The 7,126-nt window shown below is 42.4% G+C and overlaps 1 non-coding gene across 1 annotated transcript; it reads right to left on the bottom strand.

Moving 5' to 3' along the window:
* Window positions 1-1,030: 1,030 nt before the first annotated feature.
* Window positions 1,031-1,102, bottom strand: Trnah-gug. The gene has a single exon. It is a non-coding gene; the product is annotated as a tRNA-His (tRNA).
* Between the last annotated feature and the right edge of the window lie 6,024 nt (window positions 1,103-7,126).

Here is a 7,126-nt window from a genome sequence, read left to right as displayed (position 1 = left end):
CATTCAAACACTAGAGAAAATCCCATGAAATTATTTATAGCCTACTGTCAGTATGCCAGCGGCAGCTGCGGCGTAGTGTTTAGAACTGCTGCCTCACCAGTCGGTAACTGCGTCACGCGTCTTTGCGTATGTTGAGCGAGAACACGTCTATTAGAATACAGCAAGTGCACGTTCTTTGTTGCCCCTCATATATATCTCAAGAACTTTATACCCGAAGATATTGACATAAGACGGTATTGACCATATCAATTTTGATACGGTGCAGATTACCGACAATCTGAAATATATGATCGGTGGACCAACTTTCAGCGACGTTTCTTATAATAGTTCCGTGAGGCCTTAATACACTATTAATGTGCTCGGCAATTATTTCCAGTGGAAGTTCAAAACCTCTTATTGTTCCAACAACAAAACCAGCATGCGTTATTTTACCGTCGCCAATATTGCCATCAGAATGTTTAAAACTTACATTACATCTCTGATTTGAATATAATCTGGTTATGAGCAGAAGGTACTTCAGATGATAGTACGCCAAACCAGAGGGGTCATTTTTAGAGCAAGAACAGATGAAAGTAGGTATCGTATCTGTCTCAATATAGACAGTATGTAGTATTGTATTTGGCCCTCCATAAAGTGACATTTCGTTATTATATATATTTTATATCATTTTCTATTCGTTGACCAACTCGTTGTCTGCCACTGAAGCTAGAACGTGAGTAGGGTATCTTTTCTTTGGTGACAGGGATAAATTGTAAACTGAGAAATTAGGCCTAATCAATCGGGAACTCAATCCATAGAGTAATTTTAGATGTCTGGATTGCAATGTAGATTGCTGTAGTTGCCGAGACTGGTAGCGAGCTTCACAGTAATTTTTGGAAGGCCTTCCAACTTTTTACCCGTTATTCAACAGAAAATAACAGGGAAGTCACGGATGCCGATAAAAATACACTGGAACGTAAGCGGGGGTTGTCGATACATAGTGAGAGAAATTGTTAGTTGTCTAGAAATGTTGATAAAAATATCACCCCAATGCCGTGACCAGGATTCGAACCTGGGTTCTTGCGGCCACAACGCAATGTCTTAACCACTAGACTATCACGGCAGACAACACCGAAGCTCTCAAGTAGGGTACAAGCTGTCTTTCTGCAGACGCAGCAGGACCATTGGCCGTGGCTGTGACGTCACGAGCAGTTCTCTGGTGAGCCGCGGCGCTTTCTCCGGACCAGCACTGGTGGACAGGCAGAGCGTCACAGAATGCGGCTGACAGCGTTGCCTTTCCATTTTCCCTAAGTGAGTTGTTTCCAAAACGCGCTTTAAAAACATAAAGAGAGAGGAAAATTAGTACGTTAACTGTTACGTAGTTCCGATTCAGTCCGCCCCCTTACATTGAAAGCCTCCTAATCCTGTCTAAATATAATCTCTTACCTAATTTGTGTTACTTCAGAGTTAATGCCCTGAAAATGTCCCCATTCGTATACAAAATTCTCACTCATGAATGAGAAATAACGCCACCTGACTTCTCCTGGTGAGATATTCAGAAGTAAGGAAAACATTCGTAGCGCCAAGAGAAATACGAGGAGACCTGAACAAGCTTTTAAATAACGAAAAATTACAACGAACAGGTTCGAACTTGCTAACACAGCCTATAATTGAAGTTCGTCCTCTCGTAAAGAGAAAATGAGTGCGATGGAGCTGTAGACCCCTTGTTGTAGAGTGCAAAACTTACTCGTAAGAAGATTTTATCACAATCAGCACTCTCCACAACCTGAGCATTGGCACTTGTCTAGTTCTCAGCTGCTCAGAACTACCCCCATGGTCACTGTAATAGGCACGCAAAGGAATAATAAATAAATGTTACGCAGAAAACATGAGCATACCCAATGTCCACTTTGTGAAACCCTGTGCCACTAGATAGTTAGTCACACACCGCAATGTATCATCTAACGATCTCAGCTTATCTGAATAAAGATCCCACTGAAGTCAGAACGTATTCTGTGAGTTGTGGTCGCATCGGCTACAAAACCAGATAAAGAACATGTGACCACATGCAGTTAGGACACGAAAACGTGAAAAATTCGTAAGTGGCTCCGGGGCGTAAAATAATTAAAGAGAATATGAAGTGGCCTTTGATTATTATTCATCAGACAAACACCAAAACTTAGTAATACTGGTACTGATGTCCCCATAGGGACCACGTGTAATTCAGTTCCACATATTTTCAGAAAACAGAACAAAAGGAACCCCACAAAACCTTATATTCCCGTAGTAATAGTAAATAAGAGGGATAGTAATGTGAGGCATGACGTGTATACATGGATAAATTAACGACAGACTGACATTAATCCTTGAAGATGGAACAATTTCTTAACAGTAGATTTAACCTTGATCGCAAGGAAAGCGCATGTACAGAGCTGATAAACATGTGTAACAGCTCAGAAATCGCCTTTTCAGTAAATACAAAAAAGACAAGACATTTTACCTAAATAGAACCTCGAAAGTTGAGGCATCATCCACATGATGATAACTATACGTCTAGTCCCAGCAATAAGCGGAAGAAGAACGACACATGCTTCATCTCCGACCGCATGTAGAATCTAAACGTAAGCACCATGCTGCGGATTGATATGCAGGGTACAGTGTCCCATGTACAGCATACAGATGTACTGCCGGCCGGAATAGCCGAGCGGTTCTAGGGGCTACAGTCTGGAACCGCGCGACCGCTACGGTCGCAGGTTCGAATCCTACCTCGGGCATGGATGTGTGTGATGTCCTTAGGTTAGTTAGGTTTAAGTAGTTCTAAGTTCTAGGGGACTGATGACCTCAGAAGTTAAGTCCCATAGTGCTCAGAGCCATTTTGAACAGATGTACTTTCGCTATGTAGCCAAAGATGTGACTTACACAGCAGACATAAACAGTGCTTACTCGGTCTTTGCACGTCACCAGCGACATATAACTCACTTAAAAACAGAATATGCGAAACCGTTCTTCAAATCGACAGCTTGCAACCCCTTTGGTAGCTTATTTAAACGTCTAAATGTGTGCACCAGAGTACTCGTATGAAACCAGTCTGTTAACAGGGCCCGCTTAAAGGCGCACACGGCCCGTAACACTGACGATTTGTGATACTCTCCCCAGCAATATATATTCTTTTCTTAACGTGTAATTCTCCTCCCATACAAAATTTTATGTTTTTAATTTCGGCATTAGATTGCCCTTTAAAAAAATAAGGTTCTCCATCTTAAAAATGAAATAATTTTGGGCCACATTCTACACAGAGGGACATTAGTATGGTGAAAGTAATCACGTGACGTAAGTTACATAATGTGGAAGTAGGTTTTTTCATAAACAATGAACTATAACATAAATTTGAAAAAAATCATTTTGGGTATTAGGTCGTGTCGTCATGAAACAAAACGAACCTCAACTACTGAGATTCCCACCGTCTTTGAAGCGGTCCTCACGAAGGCGACTAACCACTAGATACATCTCCTGCTTTCCTTTTTTATCCTTTTTCCTTCGGAGCCACTATAGCCTGAGGGAACTTACAGCATATCCCGTCACTCCTTAGTACTTCCGTATCCCACTTCTTTGCGCACCGATTTTTCTTCACCGCTCTCTTAAGATTCTGTCTACTCTTCATCACTATTAAACTGTGATTTGAATCTGTATCTGCTCTTTGGTACGCCTTATAACCCAGTATCTAATTTCGAAATCTCTGCGTGACCATGATGCAAGCTGACTGGAAATTTCCCCTATCTCTCGGCCTTTTCCATGTGTACCAACACCTGTTCTGATTCTTGAACTGAGTATTCGCTGTTCTTAGCTGAAATATATTGCAAAACTCAATTAGTCCTTCCCCTCTCTAGTTCCTACTACGAAGTCCATATTCCGACGTAACATTTTCTTGTGCTCTTTCCCTTACAATTGCATTCCAGTCTCCCATGACAATTAGATTTTCAGCTCTCTTTATGAACTGAATTACCCGTTCAATATACTTTATCTTTTCCTCACCTGCTTGCGACGTCGGCATATACAACTGAACTATTGTTATCGGAGACGGTTTGCTGTCGATTCCGATGAGAACAATCCTATCACTGAACAATTCACAGTAATTCCCTCTTTGTCCTACTTTTCTATTCTTAAAGAATCTAACTCTATTATTCCATTTTCTGCTGCTTCTGATATTACCCTACACTCGTCTGACCAGAAATATTCTCTTTCCATTTCACTTCACTGATCCCTACTATATCTAGACTGAGACTCAGTATTTCCCTTTTCACATTTTATAGTTTCCCTACCACCTTCAAGCTTCCGACATTCCACGTCCCGACTCGTAGAACGTCATCTTTTCGTTGGTTATTGAATCTTTTTCTCATGGTGACTTCCCCCTGGCAATCCCCTCCCGGAGATCCCAATGGGGGACTAATACGGAATCTTCTGCTAAAGCAGACGTCATCATGACCCTTTTTCAATTTTCTCTGGGAATAACACAATGAGAGAAAGCTTCAGAAAAAAGTTACCCAATTCCTTGACGATTAAATACAAGGTGCAACATAATTGCAAATAAAGCACGAAAACGCTGAAGCCATTTCCAATGGGCATCCACCATATATGGGGGGTGGGGGGGGGGAACCTAAGGGGGGGGGGGGATCGTTGTCACACCTGACTACGGAGTGGGCGTAGTGTCCGAGGAGCCATACGATCGAATTAGTCTTGGTCCCAGGGAAAACAGAAAAATCTGGGCACAGAAGAAGTTCAACCGAGAAAGCAGTTTCAGCCGATCGGGCAAGAAAAGCCAATTATCGGCAAACCCAGTGCCAGTGTTCTCGTCCGTAAGAGACAAACGTGTGTGGTAATGTATATGTTGATGACATGTGTCCTAAAGATAAGTCGGACTGAGACCAATGCGATGGAGGCGTTCGCTGGTCGGGATCTGACCGTGAATGACCCTATACCACGATGAGGCGACTTCCAACAGAAGGATAGGAAGACTAACGTAAAACCACACTGTTTTCCAGGATACCAAAGGCGCGGCCATTTCAAGTGGGGAGAGGGATGATTGAACGCCCCAAAGAGAATGCGAGGATCCGATGATAAGGGGTGTCACTGATAAAATGTCAGCGCCAAGAAAACTTATTATTATATAAAATTCACGTGTTGTTGTTGTTGTGGTCTTCAGTCTTGAGACTGGTTTGATGCAGCTCTCCATGCTACCCTATCCTGTGCAAGCTTCTTCATCTCCCAGTACTTACTGCATCCTACAGCCTTCTGAATCTGTTTAGTGTATTCATCTCTTCGTCTACGATTTTTACCCTCCACGCTGCCCTCCAATGCTAAATTTGTGATCCATTGATGCCTCAGAACATGTCCTACCAACCGATCCCTTCTTCTAGTCAAGATGTGCTACAAACTCCTCTTCTCCTCAGTTCTATTCAATACTTCCTCATTAGTTATGTGATCTACCCATCTAATCTTCAGCATTCTTCTGTAGCACCACATTTCGAAAGCCTCTATTCTCTTCTTGTCCAAACTTCATGTACGTACTGAAATATAGAGTTGATACGGGTGACATCGGCACGTGGAGTCAGACTGGCTGGACGAAGACACGTAAATAAGCGAGATGTAGTAGAATGATTTGCTCGAGTACATGTTAAAACGGTACGCCGTATAAACAATATTGAAGCTTTCACTTTGATACTGGGAAGTACCAACCCTTCAAGCGGACGGAAACTTGCAACCACTCCATACCGAAGTAGAAAAATGTGACTTGGCCAAAGGAAACGAGAGGACATTTGCATTAATTTGCTCGCCATCATCGCAGAGAGCGGGAATATTTGTGCAACGTAGGATCCGAGTTTTGTGAAGAAGACTAAGAGGACGTCGTTCGTACTCACTAATTGCCCCCTGAATTCAATTCGTCACCTCTCGCCAATTGAGTGCGGCCATTTTCATCGGACAGCGATCCACACCAATTCCCAACGATTTGTGGTTAGCAGCAACCGTTGCCAATAGAATTGCAACGTATTCAAAATGGGTCAAATGGCTCTGAGCATTATGGGACTTAACTGCTGTGGTCATCAGTCCCCTAGAACTTAGAACTACTTAAACCTAACTAACCTAAGGATATCACACCCATCCACGCCCGAGGCAGGATTCGTACCTGCGACCGTAGCAGTCGCGCGGTTCCGGACTGAGCGCCTAGAACCGCTAGACCATCGCGGCCGGCAAAGGCAACGTATTGAAAACCCTGCAATGGCAATAGCATAATTTTCTGTTCATTATTAATGGAAGCAAGACTTAAGAAAAATCAACCTGGAGAAAGTGTTCGACAATGTAAAATGGTGCAAGAAGTTCGAAATTCTGAAAAAAATAGCGGTAAGCTATAGGGAGAGACGGGTCATATACAATATGTGCAAGAGCCAAGACGGAATAATAAGAGTGGACGACCAAGAACGAAGTTCTAGTATAAAAAAGGGTGTAAGACAAAGATGTAGCCTTTCGCACCCACTGTTAAATCTGTACATCGAGGAACCATTGATGGAAATGAAAGAAAGGTTCAGGAGTGGAATTAAGATTCAAGGTGAAAGGATGTCAATGATACTATTCGCTGATCACATTGCTGTCTTGAGTGAAAGTGAAGAATTATATGATCTGAAGAATGGAATGGACAGTAATGAGTACAGAGTATGGACCGAGTAAATCGAAGAAAGACGAAGGTAATGAGAAGTAGCAGAAATGAGAGCACCGAGAAACTTATCAGGATTGATGGCGAAGCAGATGAAGTTAAGGAATTGTGCTACCTAGGCAGTAAAATAACCAATGACGGACGAAGCAAATAGAACTTCAAAAACAGACTAGCAATGGCAAAAAGGGCGTTCCTGGCTAAGAGAAGTTTACTTATAACAAATATCATCTTCAATTTGAGGAAGAAATTTCTGAGAATGTACGTCTGGAGTACAGCATTGTATGGTAGTGAAACATGGACTGTGGGAAAACCGAGACAGAAGAGAATCGAAGCATTTGAGATTTGGTCCTATAGACGAATGTTGAAAATTAGATGGACTGGTAAGGTAAGGAATGAGGAAGTTCTGCACAGAATCGGAGAGGAAAGGAATATATGAAAAAC

The sequence above is a fragment of the Schistocerca piceifrons genome, chromosome 2 (genome assembly GCF_021461385.2).
Source record: "Schistocerca piceifrons isolate TAMUIC-IGC-003096 chromosome 2, iqSchPice1.1, whole genome shotgun sequence".
Classification (NCBI taxonomy): domain Eukaryota; kingdom Metazoa; phylum Arthropoda; class Insecta; order Orthoptera; family Acrididae; genus Schistocerca; species Schistocerca piceifrons.
This window is presented reverse-complemented; position numbering and strand designations above follow the sequence as displayed.